This window comes from Nyctereutes procyonoides, unplaced genomic scaffold (assembly GCF_905146905.1).
Source record: "Nyctereutes procyonoides isolate TBG_1078 unplaced genomic scaffold, NYPRO_anot_genome, whole genome shotgun sequence".
NCBI classification, from domain to species: domain Eukaryota; kingdom Metazoa; phylum Chordata; class Mammalia; order Carnivora; family Canidae; genus Nyctereutes; species Nyctereutes procyonoides.
Genome location: NW_026575131.1, coordinates 7,711,310 through 7,735,393, shown reverse-complemented (window position 1 = coordinate 7,735,393; position 24,084 = coordinate 7,711,310). Strand labels below are relative to the sequence as shown.

The window sequence follows — 24,084 nt, the reverse complement described above, 5'->3', positions numbered from 1 at the left end:
ACCAAGGGTCACAATAATGAACCTCATTTCATGGATGAGGAAACTGAAGCTCGGGGGGATGAAGGGACATGCCCAAGGCCATACTCTCAGTAATTAAGAGTCAGGACTGACACTGAGACTTTCCTACCTACAAGTCCAGAACACCTAACACACTCAGGTTAAAAAAAAAAAAAAAACGGCTAGAAATTGGCATGATGATAACAGTAAGCAAGTTGCTGAGCACTCATCCCGGCAGGCCACTGAGCTGGATCCCTCAGACAGGGTATATAATTTAATCCTTATCACACACCCAGCAGAAGTTATCCCAGATGGCTCAAATGAGAGACTTTAATGCATACTTACAAGGTGTGGATGGGGTCCCAGGAACGGTGTCAGAGGCCAACAGTTGAGTGGGGGTTCCTACCTCCCCTTGGCCTGAAGGGACAAGGAGGAGCATGAGTGTCACTGGAGCCCAGTGATAGCTGGAGCCATGGTGGAGGTTTTGAAGCAGAGAGGGAGTGAGGAAGAAAATCCCTGCCTTTCTTTCCTCCCACCATTTGATCCCCTGCAGGTGCCACCCACTGGCTGAACCTGAACTAAAGCTGGAGGGCAGAGGAGCTCAAGAGTACAATCGGTGGGTCAGAGTCCCAGGATAAAGAGTCCCAGATCTGCTCTCTGCAGATCTGTGAAGAGTTGGAGGGTGTGGCCAACGATCCCGGTCTTCCTAGGAACTCCCTGTGTCTTAGCACGGAAAAGCTTATGTCCTTTGAAACCATTTAGTCTCAGGTACAGAGGGAGGATTGGTCTCTCTGGTAAGGTGGCAAATGGAGAGGAGTCAGCACACTGGCAATGCCCTCATCCCTCTTGTGCAGATGAGGGGCCAAGTCACTTATCTGCACAGCAAGGCAGCAGGATTTGATCCTCACCTATCTAGGATGCCCTTTCACCCTACAGGGCTTGCTCTGAAGATGGGGAATGATTTGACAATTATGCCAGAGGTCAGGATGAAGACATAGGTGGCCCAAGAGAAGGAGAATATAGTGCAGCAACTCGTCTGTAAATTGGCTTCTGTCTTCTCTGTCACAGAATCATGCTCAGGCTACAAACACCATGGAATGGGACACAGGCGTCAGCAAGGTTACAAGCTACCAAAGCTGTGGTACTGATCTGGGACTGGTAAGTTTCTTTACAGGCACATCCTAGGGAAGCAAGGGCCCTGTGACATGCTCTCCCAGTGGCTGTCTGGGATCTGAGGAACTGTGGGAGGGCCAGAGGGCAGGAGGGGCAAGAAGCTGCAGAGAGATGCAGTGACCCTCCTGGGGACTCCTGCAGGCTTCAGTGATGGAGGAGGGTAGCTTGTAACCAAGAAAGAGAGGCATAAATTGTTGATGTCCTTAGCTCACCCCCTCAATCCCTGCCTGGAATACTGCTGTCTCCTGCCTTCTTTCCTAGGGTTTTCTGGGCAAGGAAATGAGAACAGCGCAAGGGATTGGTGTCCCCTGATGCTTTTGAGGAAAGGTTTGAGAGAGGAGGACCAAGGCATAGTAACACAGAGGGATTCATGGTTTCTGGATGACTAAATGAATCTGGAATGGTTAACCAGAGTGATGTGTCTTAAAGCCCAGGATTCTGCCCTGCTCCTTCAATATTATGATCATTGGTCTGGATGAGAGTGTTAATAGCTTCTGGACTAAACAGTCAGGGTGTATAACCCATAGCAGGGAAGATTAGGAAAATCCTAGGGTAAGTAGCAACCCTGGAGCCTCAATTGAACTCAGGGCAACTAACAACCTTGGGACCTCCACGAATGGAAGGAAACATAAGAAGTAAAGCAGGATCCACCAGGCAGGGGTACAGGTAGTAGATGGAACAATATTACTTTTGTAGACAACTGTTTGCTCCAGAGAGTCAACGTTGGAATGCTGCAGCCCAAGGAAGGAACTCTCACCTTGGACTGGTTGACTAGAGGGGCAGTGTCTTGATCAGGGATTGAAAACTCAGGTCCCCCAGGGACCAAGTAGATGATGAATGAGGAGAGATGAGTGGAAACCACAGTAAACAGAGAGTCTCAAGTTTCACATCACACAGACAGCGGATTCTCAGCCCAGCCCAGACTGGCCTAGCACATGTGAAGGCCTGAGTTCCCAGATCTACTGATTTTTCTTAAAGAGAAGCTGGAAATCAAAACTCAATGTAACTTTTCTGATCTTTAGATAGTAAATCCTTATTTGTTCTGTTTTAATCCTCACTGGATCAAACAGAACATATCTAGGGGCAAGGTCTGGCCCTAAGCTACCATTTGGCGACCTCTGGTCTAAAGCAAATGGCAGTTAGATATTCTCTCTCTCTCTTTCTTAACCACCCACCTCCCAATTCCTCAGCTCTAAATGGGAAGCTCCTGAGACATCTAGGAGCTCCTGGAGACATCTAGGAGCTCCTGGAGACACACTGAAAGAGAGCAGATTCCAAGGGAGCAGGAAGAGAGGGAATGGAGATATTTGCATGAGAAGCTAGGTCAAAGAAAGGAGAGAAATGGATAAACTACCATGTCAGGTTCATTCATCCATCCATCTATCCATCAATCTACTCCAACACATTCATCCACTCATCCATCCATCCATCCATCCAGTCATTCATTCATTCATTCATTCATTCATTCATTCATTTTTTTCCTTCATTATCCATCTACCCACATATCCATCCATCCACTCACCTACCTACACATTCATCCACTTATCCATCTATGCATGCACATATCCATCTGTCTGTCCATCTATCCACCCACCCATTTGTCCATCCATCCACCCACACACATATCCATCTATCCACCCACCATCCACCTATTCATCCACTCATTCATCCATCTGCACACATATCATCCATCCATCCATAACGCAGCATTCTGTTGTGTTAACAGCATAGATTCTGGAGCCAGACTGTCTGGGAGTGAATCTAGCTTTTCCATTTCCTGGATGTGTAAAGTTGGCCAAAGCCCTCAGCCTCCCTGAACCTCCCTTCTTCATCTGTAAAATGAGGAATATAATAGTAGAGCCATTGTGAGGATTAAAAGAGCTAATTCACATATAGCACTTTGAATAATTCGCAGCATGTTGTAAGTGCTCCATATAGGGGAGCTATACTTGGCTATTAGTATTCACTTAATGGTCATTTACAGAATATCAGGCTATGCCAAGCACTATGGGGTGTTGGGTGGCGAATGAGACAGGTGCAGTCACTGGTCTCAAGGAGCTTGCAATCTCTTAGAGGAGACAGAGCAGTAAACAGGTAACTTTACATCCTCACCTTTTAAAACAAAAGCAGTCATTGTGCACAATTATGTGTGCATGTATATGCACACACACATGCACATACACAGTGTCCAGCCTATGTAAAATTCAGTAGAGACCAGTGCTCACATAGCATTGAGATGTTTCTATGTTTAAAGAATACGTGATTTTTCATGACCCAGAAGGCCCACTTCTCTGAAAATAATCACAGTTATGCCCAGAATTTATCTAAAAAGAAATGCAGCATGAGGTAATGCCTGTGGTTGATCTGTTTTGAGTACCAATTCTAATTTTCCTCTAATAGGAACCATAGATCTTTGGGGAAATGGCTGACTGAAGGGTTGGGCAGGATAGGTTCAAGAAAGTCCAAGAGGAACATCTCGTTATGACAGAAAGTTAAGGAAGTCCTTACACACACACCCAAAATCAGAACAAAACAAAGATGAAGGCACTTCACAAGGACACAAACACCAGCTTTCAGGGGGCTCCATTGGCCAATTCTGGGATGAATTGAGCATGAAAAAAGATTAAAGACAGCAATCAATTATAAACCATTGGGGGAAAAAACAGGAATTCATGAATTCACATAAAAAATTGTTAATCAATGAATCCATGGGGAGAGGGAACCCTTGCTTAAACTAGAATGTCATGGTCCACCTGGTAAATGCAGAGAGAGTGAATGAGTTGCAAAACCAGCCTTTGGCAACCATCACAGTAAAGAACAGATTAGGTAAGAATTACCAATGGATGCTAAATCTAGGGGAGACTTTGTGGAGAAGTAGCATATTTACTTGGTCTTCAAGTATTTCCACAGGTTGGGGATGAAATAGTAAGGATACAGTGGACAAATTAAAACCCTTGGCCAGATAATCAAAATGAACAATTCTATTGCTAGGTATATGCCCCATAGAACTGAAAACAGGTGGTCAAATGTATATATATGTGTGTATATAAATATATATATATTTACTATATATTTATACACACATGTTCATAGAAGCTCTAGTCACAGTGGTCAAAAGGTAGAAACAGCCTCAATGTCCATCACTGAATGAATAAACAAATGTGGTCTATCCACATAATGGAATATTATTCAGCCATAAAGAGGAATGAAGTTCTGATATAAGCTACAATGTGGATGAAACTTGAAAACATTATTGCTAAGTGAAAGAAGCCAGGCACAAAAGGTCACATATTATATGACTCTATTGATAAGAAATATCTAGAATAGATAAATCTATAGAGTCAGAACACAGACTAGTGGTTACCAGGAGCTGCAGGGAGGTGACGAGTAGGGAGAAACTACTTAATAGGTACAGGGTTTACTTTTGGGGTGGTGAAAAGGTTTCGGAACTAGAGGTGCTGATTATATGGCTTTGTGATGTACCAAACACCATGGAATTATTCAAAATGGTTGATTTTATGTTATGTGGATTTCATTTCAATGACAATATTATATCAGTGTTAATTTTATAGAGTGTGTAACTGCACTATGGTTATATAAGAAGGTCCTTCTTGGGAAGTAACACATGAGTGAAGAGATATGTCGTATACAAGTTATTCTCAAATAGTTTAGGAAAAAATGTTATGAATGTAGATGGATAATCTATGTACATGGTAAAAGTAAGTGGAGTAAAACATCAGTCATAGCCAAATCTAGGTAAAATACATGGATATGCTCTGTAGTATTCTTGCGACTATTCTGTGATCTTGAAATTATTTCCAAATAAAAATTTAAAAATAAGAAAGGGGGAGTGCACTCAGAAAAAGTCAGGGTAAAAAGCCTAGAAGGTATTATGGAGGCAGTCAATGATAGGTGAATATGGACAGTGGATGAAGCAATAACATTGGATGAGAGTGAAATTTCCAGATTTTGATAACTGTACTGGCATTTTGTTCTGAGGAAACATACACTGAAGTAATCAGAGGTGAAGGTCTGCAACTTGCTCAGAGGATATACATACAGGTGAGCAAACACACAGAGAACTGAGGAAAATATAAACAATGGGTACTCATAAATAAAAATATAGGAAGCATTTTTATTATCTTTGCAATTTGAAATTATACTCCCCCAAAAAGTTACAAAAAGAAGAAACAGGATATAGTGGAAACAGGTGTAAGAAACAATGTCTGTGAATAGGGTTTACATTTATTTCTTCTAACACTGTCCTGAATGATGCCTAGAAGCATGGTCAACATATCCCCAGCAGTTCCCATTTCTCCTTCCTCTGCAGCTGTTTTCCTGCTGGGTGATAGCCTGGGTCTCCTTTCATCCTACAGCATTGGAAAGTCTCCTCATGCAACTAGAATATAGTCAAAGAGAGGACTGGGAGGTGTCACACTCTCGTGTCCACCCCACAAAGCACACATGTCATGGCATTCGTGGGATCTCTGACATGACCTGGCTGATCATGGGAAGACCCATCTTGTGCAGCAGGATCCCTGTTGCAAAGATGTTGATACAAGCAGCTACTTGGTAGATGATGATGATAAAGCAGCTCAGGGCTGCTTGGTAGATGATGATGATAAATATGATGATTATTATTTTGTTAGATTTTTGTCTTATCCTTGGCAACTAAGGGGACCATCAGACCACCCTCCCTGGAGACAAACACCCAAAGCCCACCTTTTGGCCTCTCTAGATTCAGATGCTACAACTTATCAGGGGCCAAGGTCTGCTATGGTGATAGAGGAGAGCTGAACTGTCAGGAGACTGAACAGCAAATGGGATGCTGAGAGGGTTCTGATTACATGATTGTTTGTGAGAGTTTGCATTTATTAGCTGTGCAAATTGCCCATTTGGGGTCATTGATGACCCTTCTGAAATCTACAAAGACTTCTAGGTTTCTGCAAATTACACTGGTTTCTGACCTTCTCACACTGCCCTACGGATGCCTGAGAGGACACATAGGCTGCCATGATAGTCCTAACAGCTGTGCTACTCACCTCCTCAAATTCTCCTTGCCAGGAATTCCTTCATCCCTCCCTATCCCAAACCTTCCCATCCAAGAGACCTAGCTCAAGCCCTTGTACCTCTCAAAGTCAGCTTCAATGATCAGAGCTCACAAGGACATCCCCACTTCTCTGACATCCCTTAGTCTTCATGTTTCCTCCATTCATGGCTTAATTCCATATATACTTTCTACTTTACTCATTTACTGAACATGCCAGACCCAGGGGGCCTCTATCAGCTGTCTTCTTCACTTGCCCCTCCTTCACTCCCAAAATCCCTACCCAGTACCACCCACCCAAGCAAATACTCAATAATGCTGGCGGACTAAAGGGAAGGAGCCAGATGAGTTATGTAATGAGAACAATACTTGAGAAAGATTTTTCTGACAGCAGCATAAAGGATGGGCTGGAGAAAAATCAACAACAAGCCCATCAATCATCACGTATTTATTGAGCATCTCCTGTGTAAGCCACTCTGCTAAGAGCTTTGGAGGATTCAAAGACAGATAAGACACCCCTGCCTACTCCCCCTACCCCCACCGGAACTTAATTCAGGTTGAAGAGACAACACGTGGGGAGTTACATAATAATACAAGGCGAGAAGCACCCTGCAAATCAACTGCATCAGAGACAGGGCACAGCAGGATGTGATTAATTGCCAGGTGAATGATGGACTACAAAGAACATTCTATGATGCTGTGATTCAGCAAAGCAGTGGGACTTCTATGCATGGAGCACGGTGGGGGTGACGGGGGTGAGAACAAATGTGGGCAGCCTTTTCCGCAGATTGTGAATTTGAGAAGGGAAGGATTGCAGAGAAAGAGGAATCGGAGTTTTGTCTAGCCCACAGGAGGGTTTCCATAGGGTGAGAAGAGGGTAGGTCTGGAAAAAGTGAAAACCGGGAGGAGGGAAGCAGTGTGCTCAGGGGGTTTGGGAACTATGTCTGGGACAGAGGAAAGCAAGTGTTGGACAGCAGCCTGGGGTAGATGGGAAAATGCCCTTAGAGCAGACTAGAATCTGAACCATCCTTACCTCTCTCTGCTTTGTTTTATTCCATGTTTCTTCTCTCCCCCCAGGTCATCTAGGCTCAAAACTTGCCACCACAGAAGCTGAAAAGCAGAGTTCCTTGAAGAAGAGGAGTAGGGGGACTGCCCCTGACCATGTTATCACAGCTGCTGTGGGGAACTAGGGAGGTGGGACACAAAAAGGGTCTCCTGGGTCTGTCCACAAGGGGATGGGGGCCCGCTAGGGTCTCTGTGGATGGGGGCAAGGAGTTGGACAGCAGATGTTCTTTTGGAAACTCAGGCTAGGGAAGGAAGGAGAGGCTAAACGATAATCCTTGGACAGTGAAAGCATTAAAGGAAGGAGTGATTTGTCCTCAGAAGAGGAAGCCTGAGCATATATTAGAAGAGAGGAAAAGGTGAGGGTGATCAATCAAAGAGAGGGCAGGTGAGGAAGTAAAACTCAGCTGAAGTGCAGAGAAGCATATGAAAGGAGATATCTGCTTTCAGAGAGGGAAGGGAGGTCAGACATCCAGGAAAGGTGTAAAGGGAAGGAGATGCCTGAATCCAGGCTGCTCTCTACTTTCCTCCCTAATGTATTCCTGAAAAGATGACCTAACATGTGAAAGTGGAGGAGGGGTTGCATTTGGCTATAGAGATGAGAGCACTTGAGAGTCTAAGCTGGGAGGAGAGAATTGAAGATAGTCTTATCAGCAACAGCAAGCAACTGCTGGGCTGAGGTGTTGGGAAGTGCCGAGAGTAGTAGTAGACGGGCCAGTAGTCGATCACCAGCTTCTCTAGCAAGTCTGGACCAATTGAGGAATTGAGGAAGGGACTGGTGATGGTCTATAGACAGGAAGCAATTCATTTTCCATGTCTGGCTGGCCAGTCTTCCCTCAGGAAAAAGTCACCTGTGTGCCCTTGAATCAGTGTTTAAAAACCCTACGTGGATTTGTACCTGTCCAGTATGCTCACCCACTTCGAAGAACTGTGTCTCACTTCACTTTACTAGACCACGGGATTACTAAGAGAGCTGCCATATAAGTATAGCATGGCCCTGCCTCCTGGCAAAGCTGATTGGTTCAGGAGTAGGCACCTGATCCAACTAGACCAATCAGAGTCCTGCCCTAAAATGTTAAAACTTGAATTGAGAAAGGGAAGTTTGTTTCTCTCTTCCTCCCTGCCCAAACTGAGGACTGGTAAACTCAGCAGTTGTTGGTGGCCAGATATAAAAAAGGACAATAAAGAACAGTTGATGGTAAGAACAAAGTGAAAGACTCAGAGAATCTTCCAGGATTCTCAGTCCTCTTCTTTACCTATATTGACTATGCCTAGATGATCTCATCCCATCTGAAGACTTTTTCTGTACTGATGACTCCCTAATTATATCTCTAGGCTGGACCATTGTATCCTCCTGCCAGCAACACATTTCCTCTTACATTTCTCCTCTTATATTTCTAACAGGCATCTCAAGTTTAATATATCTGAAACCAAACTCCTGATATTCCTCCCCCCTGCTTTTCTCATTACCTCCTCCATCTCTCTTAAGAACAAATTCACCCTTCTAAGTTCTCAAGTTCAAAACCTTGATGTCCTACTTAACTCCTGCCCTGTATCCAGGTCACCTTTAGGACATAATCCAGAATCTCTACCACTACCATCCTGCCTGTCCTGGGTTATGGCATCACTGGACTCCCTGTTTCTGCCCCAGGCCTCCTCCTAACAAGAGTGGTCCAATTCAACTCAAGTTACATGATGTGACACCTTGACTGGAAACCCTGCAATGGCTCCCTCTACCTTCAGAATGGAAGTCTTTGCAACAACCTTGCATGGTCTCATCCCCTACTGCCATTCTGCCTTCACCCATCACACTCCTGCTGCTCCAGCCACACTGTCTCCAGAGACCCAGACCTAGTCTCAGCTGTCCCCAGGGGTTTCTCCTTTACTCCTTTCCAGACTTTGTTCAAATGTTACTTCCTCAGTGAGGCTTTCCAGGACTACACTGTTGAAAACTGCAACCTTTTACTTTATCCCTCCCAATCCTCCTTCCCTGATTTATCTGTCTTCATAGCATTTATCACTATATAATTTTACTTGTTTGTTGATTGTCTCCCGTGTCCAGAAAGTGTCTGGCACATAGCTGGAATCCTAAATGAATGAGTGAGTGAATGAATGAATGAATTCATTGCAGCATGCCAATGTCTCCATTTGGCGACAAATAGATAGAGATTAGATTCTATCTCTATCAATCATGGTGTGCTAATACATACAGAAATGATTAGAGAAAATGAGGTAAACTGCATCTGTGCAGGACAAGACAGAAAGGGCCAGATGTGAAGTTCAGAAGGAAGTTTTTGGTCATTCAGGCTTTAGATGTAAATGAGGATGGTGGAAATGCAGATTAATTAAGTTAAATTAAGGAAACAATGGGGCAGAACCAACCACATTTATAAAAAACCAGACATGGAGGACCTTCCTTCTTTGTGACAACAGCTGTCAACACTGTTTCCAGAATTTGGGAGCTATTTATCATGCCCTCAAGAATATGGACAAAAGGGAACCCAATTCTGGCTGAGAGTCTTACTGTAAAATCAACACAAAGTCACCTTCAACCAGTTCCCAAATCTGCAAAACCTGACTGCATTCCCGTGGAAGTTATTAGCAGCCAAAGAAATGAAATGTTGGAAGACACGAGTGTGCAGGGTATGGAGGCATACCCTGGCTGTCCTCAGCTGATTACCCTTGACCAGGTCACCACTGATTTCCATACCCATGTCTGATGGATGTGGTCTATCCTCAGCCAGCTTGGCCTCTCTCCAGGTCCTAAACACACTCCCTACCCCTCCAACTGGAAACAGCCTCTTCCCTTGGCTTCCATGACCAACATATTCCTGAGTTTCCTCCAGCATCTCTGGCCATGCCCTCTCCACACTTCTACAGATGCTCCTTCTTCCACCCAGCATCAGAGTTGAAGGCCTTCTAGCCTGCCTTGGGCATAGGTCTTCTCTTCTCTTCCCTGATCCTGTCCTGTCTTGTCAGTACTTGTGGCCTCAATTTCTATCCATTCACAAATGACTCACAACCCATACTTTTTGTCTGAGCTCTGGTTTCCCAAATGACATTTCCTCTTAAGCAACTCAGTAATCACTCATGCCTAAAGTGACTCAAGCACAACTCAGGACCCTCCCAATCTTCCCAATCTGGTCCTCCTTCAGTAGTTCCTGTTTCAGAAAAAGCTCCCCTTTTCACCCTGATGTGTTTTCCAAAAACCCTGGGGATTATCCCAACTTTGCTTCTAAGTCACTGATATCTCCTGTATCACCAAAGTCCTGTTGATTTTCCATCCCCAGTCTCTCCTAGACCTCGTTGCTTCTTTCCCTCTCATACTTACCCCCAGTCCAGGTGGCCACTCTCTTCCCTGGGCTAATGCAGAAGCCTCCTCACCGGTGTTCCCATGTTCTTACGTCTTTTTCCCGGTACATTCCCCACAAAACAGCTAGAGACCACTGCGATCATGTTGATTTATCCCTTGCTAAAACCCTTCATATGGCCTCCCACTGTTTTGGGTACAGAGCTGCATGGTCCAATGAAGTAGCCACTAGCCACATGTGGTCATTTAAATTTAAACTAATTAAAATGAAATAAAAACTAAATTCAGTTCCTTAGTCATAATAGCCACATTTCAAGTGCTCTGTGTTGGACAGCACAGTTACAGATTATTTCCACCATCACAGAAAGCTCTTTTAAATATTATTGGTATAAGCAGAACTTCCTATGATGTCCCTCATACCCTATTGTCTGGCTCTTGCTCACCCCTCCAGCTTTACCTTATGCCATACTCCTGGGCATCTCTCTGATCCAGCTTTCCTGGCTGACAAACTCCCTACCATAGACCCATTGCACATGCTGTTCCCTCCAGCTTGGGCATTTTTCTGTATTAGACTAGTTAACTCCTATTCATCTTCAGACCTCAGCTTACACATGGATAGATGGGTGGATGGATGGATGGATGGATGGATAGTTGGATGAACTCATGGAGAGATGCATGGATGGATTGGTGGGTGAGTAGATTAAGGTGGTGGTAGATTTAGCTAGTATCAAGTATTAAAATCTTCTGGCCAGCCCTTATCCATTGGGAGATAGAGTCTTTTAGCTTGATGACATCCTACACTCCTTCCATCTCACTCCCCTGCTTCAATTTGGGGCCATCTTCTGATGGCCTTATAAACCTTATAAACCAAGAGAGTTCTAGGTTTCTGATTGAAATGATGATGGTTCCATGGTACATCAATACAATGGCCTTCTATTCTGATCTAGTTTCCCATGGAGCCTGGGGCTTCAAGGAGAGAATCCTGTGGTCCAGATAATGGGACTGTTTTTCATCATAAATGAATTAATAGACCTTCTTGTGTCCGCTCCAGCCCTGGATGTGGCCTGGTTGGTGTTAATCATTCTCTGAAGGATGATGACCATATATACTGCCCAGAAGGGCAGAAAGGTTTACATCATTTCCAAATGAAATCCATCACCCACTCATAACTACATCGGGGAAAATAAATGATGGGCAGTGCCCTCTAGGAGTCATACACAAGATGAGGCTCTAAGGTAAGATCTTTTTTAAACTCATAAAGGGGAAACTGTCCCATTCTGGCTATGTTCACTTTAGCAAACTAGACCATAGCTATAACCTAGTTACTTAAGTGTTATTACAACATCATGTACTAATATTACAGCGTGACCTGAATCCAAGGCAATCTTGGCTACATGAATATTTGGAGAAATGTAGCAAAAGGCAGTGTCCTTAGTACATTCATTATGGAAAACAGAATGGAGGTTCCTCAAAAAAATAAAAATAAAAACAGAATATCATGTATTCCATCAATCCCACTTCCGAGTATCTACACAGAAGAATTGAAAGCAGGGACTCAAACAGATATTTCTCAACCCACATTCATAGGAGTATTATTCTCAATAGTCAAAAGCTGAAGACAACCCAAGTGTTGGGCAACAGGTAAGTGGATAAACAAAATATGGTTTCTACACAGAATATTCAGCCTTAAAAAGGAAGGATCTTCAGAAACAGGCTATAACATGGAGAAACCTTGAGGCTATGTGCTAAGTAAAATAAGCCAGTCATAAAAAGACAAATATTGTATGATTTCTTTTATATGAGGTCCCTATAGTAGTTTGATTCATAGAGACAGAAGTAGCATTGTAGTTGCCAGGGCTGGGATGAGGAGGGATGGGGAGTGTGGGGAGTTAGTGTTTAATGGGGACAGAGTTTCAGTTTGGGAAGATGAAAAAGTTCTGCAGATGGTTGGTGGTAGTTGTACAGCAGTGTGAATGTACTTAATGCCACTAAGCTGCATAGTAAAATAGTTAAAATGGTAAATTTTATGGTATGTATATTTTACCACAATACAAAAATCAAAGCAAAAAAAAAAGGCAGTATCCTTTACTTTATTTCTAGGGTAAGCACTCAGAGCATCAGGCTGGTACGACTTACATGTGGAGTTATGACAGCCACCAGTGAGCTGCATTCAATGGCTATGCCCCAAAGCAGTTAGGGTAAGAGGATAAGGCCACATAATGACTAATATCACACTACTGCTGACCATCAACCCATCCTGGGAACATTCTTCTCAAGACTTAAAAGTGCCAAATTTTCATTGGCTGTGGGTGCGTTTGCTTTCTGGAGTCCAAAGTCATCCTTAGCCAAGTCTGATAGGGCAGGATGGGTACAAGAAGGTCCCTGAGATGAGCGACCCATCTGGAGCATCAGAGACAAGGTGGAGGCTCCCCATGTGGTTTGTTCAACTTGTCCTCAAATCTGCTCCCCATGCAGTTCCAGGATATTTTACCAACTTTTACTGAGCTTTGGATACTGAGCTCTGGATACTGAGCTCCTATTACCACTTAACTTCCTCCTATTTTCCCATAAGGGCATATGCTATGCTGTTATTATCCTCACCTTTCAGAGGAGGAAACTAGGCTCTGAGAGCCCCTCACCTCAGCTCACTTCTCACCGTGGCTCCATGCCCTAGCTTCCTAGAGCATCCTGTGTCATTGCCTCTTCTGTTTCTAGACCCTTGTAGAAGCGAAGACTAGGTTTTCCCCTCTTCCTGGAATGCTCTTCCGTTCTCAACAGTTTTGCTTATCCTGCACACCCACTTCCAGTATCTTCCCTTCTGCAAGGCATTTTTGATTATTTTTAGGTGGTATGAGGAGTCATCCCTTCCTTAAGATCCCCTAGCAGCATCAACCCTACAATTACAGAACTCTTACTTGGAACCTGGAAATGTATTAGGTAGGCATTCTACATTCATTAGCTATTGAGGCCTTACACAAACCCTCTGCAGCAGGCATTATCACTATCCCTATTGTACAGGTGAGAAGACTTGAGCACGGAGAGGTTAAGATATTTTCCCAAGGTCACAGAGATACTGTGGGTGGACCCAGGATTTAAATCTAGGCAGAATGACTCCAAAGTCCTTACTAGAGTATTTTTATTATTGTATTCTATGTGTCTATGTGTGTGTTTCCCACACTAGACTGTGAGCTGCTCTAAGGCAGTGCTGTATTCATCTTGGAACCTGGGGCCTCATTAGAATCTGACATATAAAAGCTCTTAATAAGTATTTGCCGAATTAGTGACTGACTGACTCAAGGAAGAGACACCAAAATAGTACTAGTGAAATGATTCTAGATTAATTCAGGGAAGAACACAGGCAATAACTTGTTTGACATCGGCCATAACAACTTCTTACTAGATACATATCCTGAGACAAGGGAAAGAAAAGAAAAAATAAACTACTGAGACTTCATCAAAATAAAAAGTTTCTGCACAGTGAAGGAAACAACAAAACTAGAAGGCAACCTACAGAATGGGACAGGCTATTTGCCAATGACATGTGTAATAAAGGGTTAGTATCCAAAATATACAAAGAACTTCTAAAACTCAACACCCAAAAAGAATCCAGTTTAAAAATGGGCAGAAGACATGAATAGGCATTTTTCCAAAGAAAACATACAAATGGCCAAGAGACACATGAAAAGATGCTCAATATCACTCCTCATTAGGGAAAGGCAAATCAAAACCATGATGAGGTACCACATCACGCTGGTCAGAATGGCTAAAATGAACAACACAGGAAATAATGGATGTTGGTGAACAGGAAGAGAAAGGGGAACACTCTTCCACTGTTCGTGGGAATGCAAGCTGGTGCAGCCATTCTGGAAAACAGTGTGGAGATTTCTCAAAAAGTTAAAGATAAAACTACCTTACAATCTAGCAATTGCACTACCAGGTATTTACCCAAAGGATACAAAAATACTGATTATAAGGGGCATATGTTTATAGCAGCATTACCTACAACAGCCAAATTATGGAAACAGCTCAGGTGTCCATCCACTGATGAATGGATAAAGAAGATGTAGTGTAAACACACACACATGCATGCATGCACGCGCGCACACACACACACGAATATTACTCAGCCATAAAAAAATGAAATTTTGCTATTTGTAACAAGGTGGATGGAGCTAGAGAGTATTATACTAGGCAAAGTAAGTTAGAAAAAGACAAATACCATGTGATTTCAATCATAATTGGAATTTAAGAAACAAAACAGATGATCATAGGGGGGAAAAAGAGGTAAACCAGGAAGCAGACTCTTAAGTACAGAGAACAAATTCTGGAGGGCAGGTGAGCGGGTGGATGGGTGAAATAGGTAATGGGGATTAAGGAGGGCATTTGCTGTGATGAGCACTGGCTGTTGTATATAAATGCCGAATCACTAAATTCTACCCCTGAAACTAACATTACACTGTATGTTAACTGGAATTTAAATAAAAGTTTGGAAAAAGAAAAAAAAATGTTCAGGGAAGAACAAAGCTAAGTGTCCAAATATGTGAGATGGGCAATAAATACTACAAAATATCCAAAAAAGGAGAGGCAGGAGTGGGTTGAGAAGGCTTCCTGGAGGAAGCAAGCCCTAAAGGAGGAGAGGGGAACCTACCAGGAAGAGAACTTAGAGGAAGGAATGTTAGCATGGGCAAAAGCCGAGAGGGGAGAAGCCATGGCTTCTACTCCCTCCAGCATACACTCACCTTGTGCCATCTCAAGGGAGAAGGTTCCACTAGGAAAGTGGTAAAAGCAGTGCCTCAAATCATATAGTGTGTTGTATTGTGGAAGGAGTGGTCCTTAGTGTATTAAAATCCCCTAGGGAGCTGGCAAAATAATGCAGCCTCAGGGCTTCCCTGGAGATTCAGGAGGTCTGGGGTCGGGGGATCTGCATTTTCATACCTCCCAAGAGTACCCGATAAAGCTATCTGCAAACTACATTTAGAGAAATATCACCACAGTGACCCACAATGTGATCTCCTTGTCACCATGCCTCCATTCCAGGAGCTCTCATCAGGGACCCCTCGGGTCTGGGCATGCTTAGAGGACCTGCCTAGTTTTAAAGTGCTGCCATTTTAGCTTTCCTATAAGCTACAACTAGTAAAGTACAAACACCTCACAAATTATAAATAACCAGCTTTCCCATAGGTCAAGAAATGCTGCGGAATAGGGATGCCTGGGTGGCTCAGCGGTTGAACATCTGCCTTCAGCTCAGGGCGTGATCCCAGAGTCCGGGGATCGAGTTCCGTATCAGGCTCCTTGTGTGGAACCTGCTTCTCCTGTCTCTGCTTCTCTCTCTACCTCTCTCTGTGTCTCTCATGAATAAGTAAATAAAATCTTAAAAAAAAAAAGAAAAGAAAAGAAATGCTGAAGAATAATGGTGGTCAATGGAAATGCCCAGGTTATATATACTTGACCCTCAGCTTCACTCAAGTTCAACCATACCAATCGTTCTTAGCTTATCTCTGTTCTCCCTCCGCACCACCCTTACTCTCCTGTTGGGATTTGAAGTCCAACTTCCCTCCCTCCCTTCCTCTCTAAGACCTAAGTGGGGTCCTCTCACTAAGAGCATTTGTACCCCCTGGGAACTTGCTAGAAATACAGATTCTTGGGCCCCACTTCAGATCTGCTCAATCAGAATGCTCAACGTTAGGGCAAATGAATTCTATTTTTCAAATTCCCCAGATACTACAGAAAAATCCAAACTGCTTGCAAGCACTGTGTTCTAGTCTACTATAGCCTTGCTACTGAAAGTGCAGTCCATGGACCAGCAGCATCAGTGTTACCCAGGAGTTACTGGAATTGCAAGCACATCTGATTCTGCAGTCTACCAGCATCCCAGGTGACTCATATACACATGACAGTAGGAGAAGAACAACCACGTTCCCTAGTTTCTCTAGAGTCACCTGCCCACATGGTCCTCTCAGTGCCCCCTACCATCACCTCTTAACCATATTAGAAGTGATTCTCTTGCTCTCTATTTCTTCTCTCCAAAATAAGTTCCTTCTTGCCTTCCTTCCTTTTAAACAGCTTAACTCAATCTATGCTTCCAGGAGTAACAGGAGAAAATATCCCCCACTATGGAAGATTTAAACATCTATCCAAAGAACACACCACCTCCTTCCTTGTCAATGCTTGATTTAAGATTAATTGGCATATTTAATGATTCTTTTCAACTCTTTATAGGCCAGTGCCATGAAAGGACAACACATTTTCCCTCTTGGAAACATAACTGGAAAAACATAACTGTTTTTTTCCTCAAAAACAAACACTTGATCAATGAATTCAAAAAAATAAGCTTTTAGTTGCACAGTGGTGTCCTCAGGGATGGGTTAAAATTTCTGGAAAAACTTGAATAAGGCATTTGATGTATTTCATAGGCAACGGGGTGGTGGGGGTGATGGAAGGGTTGAGGAGAAGGCAGTGCCTAGCGTGCAAAGAGATGAAGGCTCAAATGTGGGGGGAGCTGCAGCTCTTGATGGGTCTGGGCCAACTTCTGTGCATCACTTCTCTCTTTTTAAAGATTTATTTATTTATTCGAGAGACAGAGTATGAGGGAGGGAGAGAAGGGCAGAGGGAGAGGAAGAGATTCCTCAAGCAGACTCCCCACTAAGCATTGAGTTCAATGTGGGGCTCCATCCCAGGACCCTGAGATCATGACCTGAGCCGAAATCCAGAGTCAGATGCTTAATTGACTGAGCTACCCATGCACCCCATCACTTCTCTTTTATACTCTTCTAAAATAGGATGGAGTCAGGAACAGAACACAGGGAGAAGGGGCCAGATCATTTTAGGATTGGAAGTCAATCTGTCCAGCTCTGGGCATCCCAGAGCACCCTGGAAATGCTTTCTCTTTCCTTTCTATCCCCCTGGAACTGGCTGAAGCAGTGACCTTAACTGGTAGCTCCTTACTACTCAAATGATGATGTCCAGATGCCTTACCTCGGTGTTCATGGCTTTTCACTGTCCAGCCCTGGTCCCTCCCCAGCCTCTGATGCACTCACACACACCAGTCAAGTGCAACAGATACTCTTGAGCACCTACTATGTCCCAGGCACTGCTAGAGGTTTGGCTAAAGGAGTGAGAGAGACAAGATCCCTGCCCTCAGACAGCTAGCATTCCAGTGGAGCAATGTGAGACACACAAGAAAACAATTAAATAAGCCGGGTGACTGAAATTATTGTAAATGTTGCAATGGAATTCAACAGGGCAATGTGCTGTGGTGTGACTTCTCTGAGGCACAGTATAAACTGACACCTCAAGAACAAGAAGAAGCCAGCCCTGTGAAGATCTGAGGGAAGAAAGTTTCTTTCTCCAGAAGGGAGCACAGCATATGCAAAGGCCCCAGGGCAGGAACAGATCTACAGCATTCAGAGACCAAAGTTGCCCAAGGGGCCTGGAGAGAGTAAAAGGGGCAAGGCAGGAGAGGAGGGCAGAGGCTGGGTAGGGTTGGACATGGACGGATCTTTAGTTTTTTGTCAAGTGAAAAAGGAAGTCACCAAAGGTTGTTTGTTTTTGTGGAGGCTCGGTGAGATGTGATCAGATTCACATTTTAAAAAGACAACTCTGGCTGCTTCTGTTTGGAGAATAGATTGGAAGAGCTCGGAGTGGAAGCAGGGAGGCAGTCAGGAGGTGAGGCTGGAGGGAGGGGGCCATATGTTTCCCCAGCAACCAGTGTTTTTATACCCCTGTGCCTTTGCATATGCTATTCCCTTTCCTTACAGTGCCCTTCCCACCATCTCCATCATCTGAAAAATCCTATCTGCGTGTCCATGGGATGCTCTGGGTCTGCCACACACCATCTACTCTCCTGCTCACAAATGATAATCTGCTGCCCCTCTGGCCTTGTTTGGAAGTTGTTATCTCTCTGCTTTTGCCCTTATCACATGCTGCAGTGTGGAAAAAACCTGGCCTTTTGGCCCAAGGCCAGGCTCAGCCACCCTTGACTGTGGGACACCTGAGAAAGTGGCTCGTCTGGAAAATGGGACAACAGTTACACTTCCTGCAGACCCTAAGGTGAGGATTCCCATGTGAATGATGTGGAAAGGGAACAGTCCCAGGGGAGAACAGTAAGGGAGAGGAGGAGCAGGACAGGGGCAGAAAGAAAGAGAGCAAGGCTGTGACCTCAGTAGAACTCTCTAGGGCAGCTCTGGAGGGCTAAGGCATCCCTCATGGTTGCCCAGCTCAGGGAAGGGAGCTGGACTTTCACCCTTCTGCACCCACTAGGAACTGCCTAAGGGCCCCCACACTGGAAGGGACATAAGGGGCATTTCTGGTTCTCTGCAGCTACTGGGAAGATGCTCCAGGAATCTGAAGGCAGGTGGCCAAGGATGAGTTACAGGTGCAGACATTTGAAGCAAAAGCACACTACAGCTGGGGAGGGGACTGCAGACACAGCAGGGGATGCCAGGGGGTCAGGGTTGTGGCCACTACACCACCCATCTGGTTGGGACACTGCAAGGATCACAGCCCCCACCTCCACCCCTACCCACCTGCTGCCCGTGGGGGTGTGGAGCCTAAGATACAACCAGATATCTCATTTAGGAGACTGGGCTCTCTGGCAGAACAGAACAGGCCTCCTTCACCTTTGTCCACACAAGGATGTTTTTGAGTGAGGGGATGGCTTGCAATTGCCGGTATTATTTTACAAAGATACCAATTCACCCCACAGCCCATGAGCCAGGCAAGACAGTGAGCATTTTACAAGAGATCTTGTTGACCGCTCACATCGACCCTGAAAGGTCAGGAACAGCACCACCCCTGTGTGACAGGTGAGGATGCTGGACTCCAGGGAGGGCGGACAAGGCCCTGGAGCTGGGGAGCAGTCCAGGGGGGCTTTGTACTTTGAGCTGCTTCACTCTGGACCTGGGACCCCATATCCTGTCATCCTGCATACCTGTTGCCTCCCTGGCAGGCTTCTGGTGGGATGATCCCATTTCCCCTTCTCTGATGCCCCCATGGGGCCCTGTGGCTATAAGGACTGGATTTGTCTCGAACAACAGAGCAGCTTCCCCTCTTGCCTGGCCCCCAACTCCAGAGCAGTCAAGTTACTTACTCATGAAGGCTGGAGTTCCTTCGTCAAACATTTGTGTCCGGCGACAACCAGGCGTCACCTGAGAACACCTCTGAAAGGCTCCTTGGTCATGGGACTCGGCTTCTCCACAGGTTAGATCTCCCCCCTCTGCCTGGCATGACCCCAGGAGTTTTGTGAGGACTTAGGGACTAATCCTATTTCACCAAAACTCTTTTATAAGCCTCAGACCTGGGTCTGCTGGGCATATTTTAAATTTTCTCTTTCTCAGAGGTAAGAGAGATAATAAAAGATTGTTGGAAACACAAGAGCAAAGGTATTTGATCTCTCAGGTGCCCTGGAAAGGGAAGGAAGTGGAGAAGGCTGCCTTTGCCTAATTTGAGGAAAAAGAAAAATTTCTTCTCCCCCCTAAATTCTGGCCTCCGTCCAGACTCCCCTATCTCTGAAAATGCATTAGCAATTGCCCAGATGCCTAACCCAGAAGCCCAGGAGTCATCTGGACACCCCTCTCCCACAGGCTCCATCACCTGTCATTCCAAGGCCAAGGTGCTCTTGAGACCAGCCCTGCTTCCCCATTCCTGTCACTGCTGCTGCCCTCAGCTGAACTTCTCACCCAGACCATACAGTGGCTCTTCCCTGGATTTCCTCATCAACCCCAGCCCTTTACCAGCTGAGCTTCCAGGAACATAAATTGATCTGTGTCCCCTCAAAAGTAGCTCCCCAGCTTCAAACAGCCATGAAACTTTCCTTTGCACTGGGAATGAAGAACAATTCTATACAGAGCCTGCCAGGCCCAGATCAGGCTCCACCCATCTCAGCTTCTACTGTTCTCTCCTCACTCTCAGAGCTCAGACCACAGGCCCTTTGCACAGGCAGACCTCTTTGTCTCCTCATTCTCCTCGTAGCCTGGCTAACTCCTCCCCATCCTGTATCCACCAACATCAATCCTTCAGGGAAGGCTTCCCTGACCATGCTGCCCCGGCTGCATCCCCATCCACCATCATCCCCCCACAGCTCCAAACATGGCATGTCTATATCTCTCACCACAAATACAACCTTATACATATACCTTGATAATGTCTGCCTCCTAGCGGGCCTGGGAAGGACCTCATCTGATTTTGTTCATCCTTGTATAACCAATGCATCCATGGTACCTGGCACACTGTAGGTAGGCCCTCAATAAGTATTGCCTAGGTACACAAATGAAAGCAGCAAAAATATATGAGAACGTACGGTTGAAATTGCTTTTGAGATCTGCACAGAAGACATGCCAAACATTTAGATTCCACATCCCTTCCTGACATCTTAAGCTCCTGAAGGAATGACAGGTATGGCACTGCTTCTTGCTTCAGGGGTCCCACCCACCCCAGCACAGGGATAGCAGGTGTCAAAGCTGGCGACAGAAAGAAATCAATCACAGAAGGAAGAACAGACAAAGGGTTGCCACCTGAATCTGCCCAGGGAGGGCTGCTTCTTAGTCATTGTCAGGAAAACATAGAGGAAGATTCCTTTGGATGGAAGGAACTTCCAAGAACCTCTTGAATGGCCACCACCATACATTTCATAGAGAAAGCAAGCAAGCAAAAGTCAAATATTTAAGGACCGGCTTTTGGTTTTAAGAAGCCTGCAGCAAAGCAGGGTTAGAATCTAGTTCACCCACTTAGCCACTCTTAGCTACAATGCATCTGTGGCTGCTTGGGCTGGGTCCCCAAAGATACTTAGAAGTACTCAGGGGGCTTGAGGAGTCAGAGACTCCCTCTTCCCCTACCTGCCAATGCTGCTCCTAACAATAGAGACTTGGCAACAACTGAAAGAGACAACCAAAGGGTTGGGGGAAGTGACTCTTCCAGTCCAGGGTAAATACACAAACCCGGCCTCATGCCCAATCCAGAACACACATCCTTGCTTCTCTGAATACACAGCCCTTCTCTGTTCTTCTCTACCACACTGTTCCTGTCGTCCCTAGAATCCCCAGTGCTGATGTGCATGGGGATGCCAGACAGTAACCAGCGTCTGCCCCCTCCTCCTCACCACATCCCACCCACCAAGCTCTGAGGCCTGCCTAATGCCCCTCTTTTGCAGGAAGCCCCTCCAGGCCACCACTGCTATGCTTGGTTCTCAGTGCCTCACAGACCCTGTGGTCCCTGGTTCAATAGGGTTTTCCATGTACACATCTGCCCTTCTCAGATAAAGGAACTCTGGGCAGATCAGATGGTTTCCTATCCTCTCAGCACCCCCAGAGATATCCTGATGGAAACTCAGAAGAGTGGATGGATGGACGGATGGATGGATGGGGCTCAGCTATCTAGCAAGTTCTCTGGCCTGGGGGGGCCCTGCACATGCTTACCCTTGTCACTCTGAAGAAGAACCCAAATGTGGCTGAGGGGCATGGGTCCCCACCCCTAGACCCACTTTTCTTGGGAGACTGGTGGGTATGGCTGGCAGGGAGGGGAAGGTCTCTCCCCTTCAGTAACACAAAGTTCTGCGTGCACTACTCTCTGAGCTTTAAAATTCCACCACCTGATGTTTTTCAGGCTTCCCACTTTAGTGGGGTTACCAGGCAACAGGGACAATTTCTTCCACCCCTTTAGACTCCTGTGAGGATCCAGGCAGTGTTTCCACCCTCACTGGGGCTCTGGCAAGATAGAACACCAGAGGCCCAGGAGGGAGACCCAGCTTGGTCATTTGCAGGCTGTGTATCCTTAAGTGGACTCTTCCCCTCTTGGGCCTTAGTTTCTCCATTTGGAATAGGAAGGCACTGGCAGGACCATCTCAGAGGTAGTCCCTACCAGAACTGCCCTTAGCTGGACTCTGTCCAGAAGTCCTCGAGTGGCCAGAGGAGCTAGATATTCTCCATTTTACAGGTGAAGAAACTGAGGCAGAGACAGTCACTGGCTTAATGTCATCCAGCTGGTCAGTGGTGGGGGGAGTTTGCATGGGCCTTTCTAATTCAGAACTGTCTGAGCTCTCAGATACCTCAACAAGATGCCCTTGAGTGATTCTCGGATGTCTCAGGGGGCTGGTGGCATGGGAGGTCCAGATGGGTTCCAGAGGCTGATATTTATTAGCATAAATCCCCAGAACCAAGGCAACAGGGGACAGTGGCTTATAGCATGGCCCTTCTGGATTTCCTGCTCTTAGTCTGTAACCTGAGCTGCATTCCATGCCAGAAAGTCCCACCCAAGTCCCATGCTACCTGACTGCCCACCCAGGTCACGCTGACCAGGAGCTTTCACACTTCCCATGATCCTCGGTCTGCATGGAACCCCAGAGCTCAGCGGGGTACCGTCACTGGTGAACCCATTCTAGGGATGCTGGGAGAGTTAGGCTCCTTGTGACGTTAACATGTGCCCCAGTTCAGACCCAAATCCTTCCATTTCAGATCCAGTATGCGCTGAACAGGAGCTATAATTGGGAAAAACAAGATGAAGAGATAGGCAGGCATGATGGGTGGCCAAAATCTCCACAGGCTCAGGACTCTCTCCAATCCTCTGGGTGAATTCTGAGCTCCCTCCCTCACTATGCAAAATAAACAACCGAGACAACCTAATTAGAGGGAGGAGAGCTCTGAGGGATCTATTTTCAAAATCAAGGACTGCTGTTTCATTTTTAAAAAGAAATAGCTGAGCTAGGATAGAAAGTGTGGGAGTGGGCAGGGGTGGGGAGCTCACAGGCTCTCCTTGTGGCCGCTGTTCTCCCCCTCTGACTTCCAGCCTCTTGGCGCCCTGTGACCTCAGGTATACAGGCAGCACATTGTGATGTGGCTTCTCAACCTACAAGGTGAAAAGGTGATGTGCGGGGCTCAAGGCACTCACTAGTGCCCTATACTTGAGGGTTAACTGTGCATCTGTGCATTTGGTCCCCATGACAAACTTAAACTATAGGTCTCACTGTTGTCACCACTGGGTGGAAGTTCAGAGAGGTTAAGTGACTTGACCCTGATCACACAGTATAAGAATTGCAAAGTTGAGATTCAAATCCAGACTAATCCAACTCCTGATTCATGCTCTTCCTGCCATACCCTTCTGAAGTGAAATTCTACAGCTCTACCAAGATTATCAATACCTATAAGGATGTTAATATAATATTGAGTAGTTTAATCATATACTATGTGCCAGATTACTTTAAACTGACCCTCATGTATCCAGGCATGCCCCTGCCTCAGGGCCTTTACACTGGCTATTCCCACTCCTGGAAGGCTCTTTCTCAGTTATCCTCATTGCCCCTTTCTCATCTCCTTTAGGTCTTTGCTCAAAAGTCATCTTCCCATTCTCTTATTTAAAATCTCTGCCTAAACTCCTGATCCTTCTTTCCTGTTTTGTTTTTCTCTATGGCACTTCTCACCATCTAAAACATTCAGTGTATTTTGTTTGCTATCCAGGAGAATTTACCCTCCCTCAGGGCAGGGCTCCCTGTCTGCTTGCCTCCCCA

The 24,084-nt window shown here is 45.5% G+C and overlaps 1 protein-coding gene across 3 annotated transcripts in view; it reads right to left on the bottom strand.

Annotated features, from left to right (window-relative positions):
- Positions 1–24,084, bottom strand: part of ATP2B2 (ATPase plasma membrane Ca2+ transporting 2) — a 375,363-nt gene that overhangs the window by 313,824 nt on the left and 37,455 nt on the right. For all 3 annotated transcript variants that reach the window (XM_055344601.1, XM_055344599.1, XM_055344600.1), the window contains exon 2: positions 343–414. The gene's annotated coding sequence lies outside the window, so the exon portion shown is untranslated. The remainder of the gene's footprint in view (positions 1–342; positions 415–24,084) is intronic.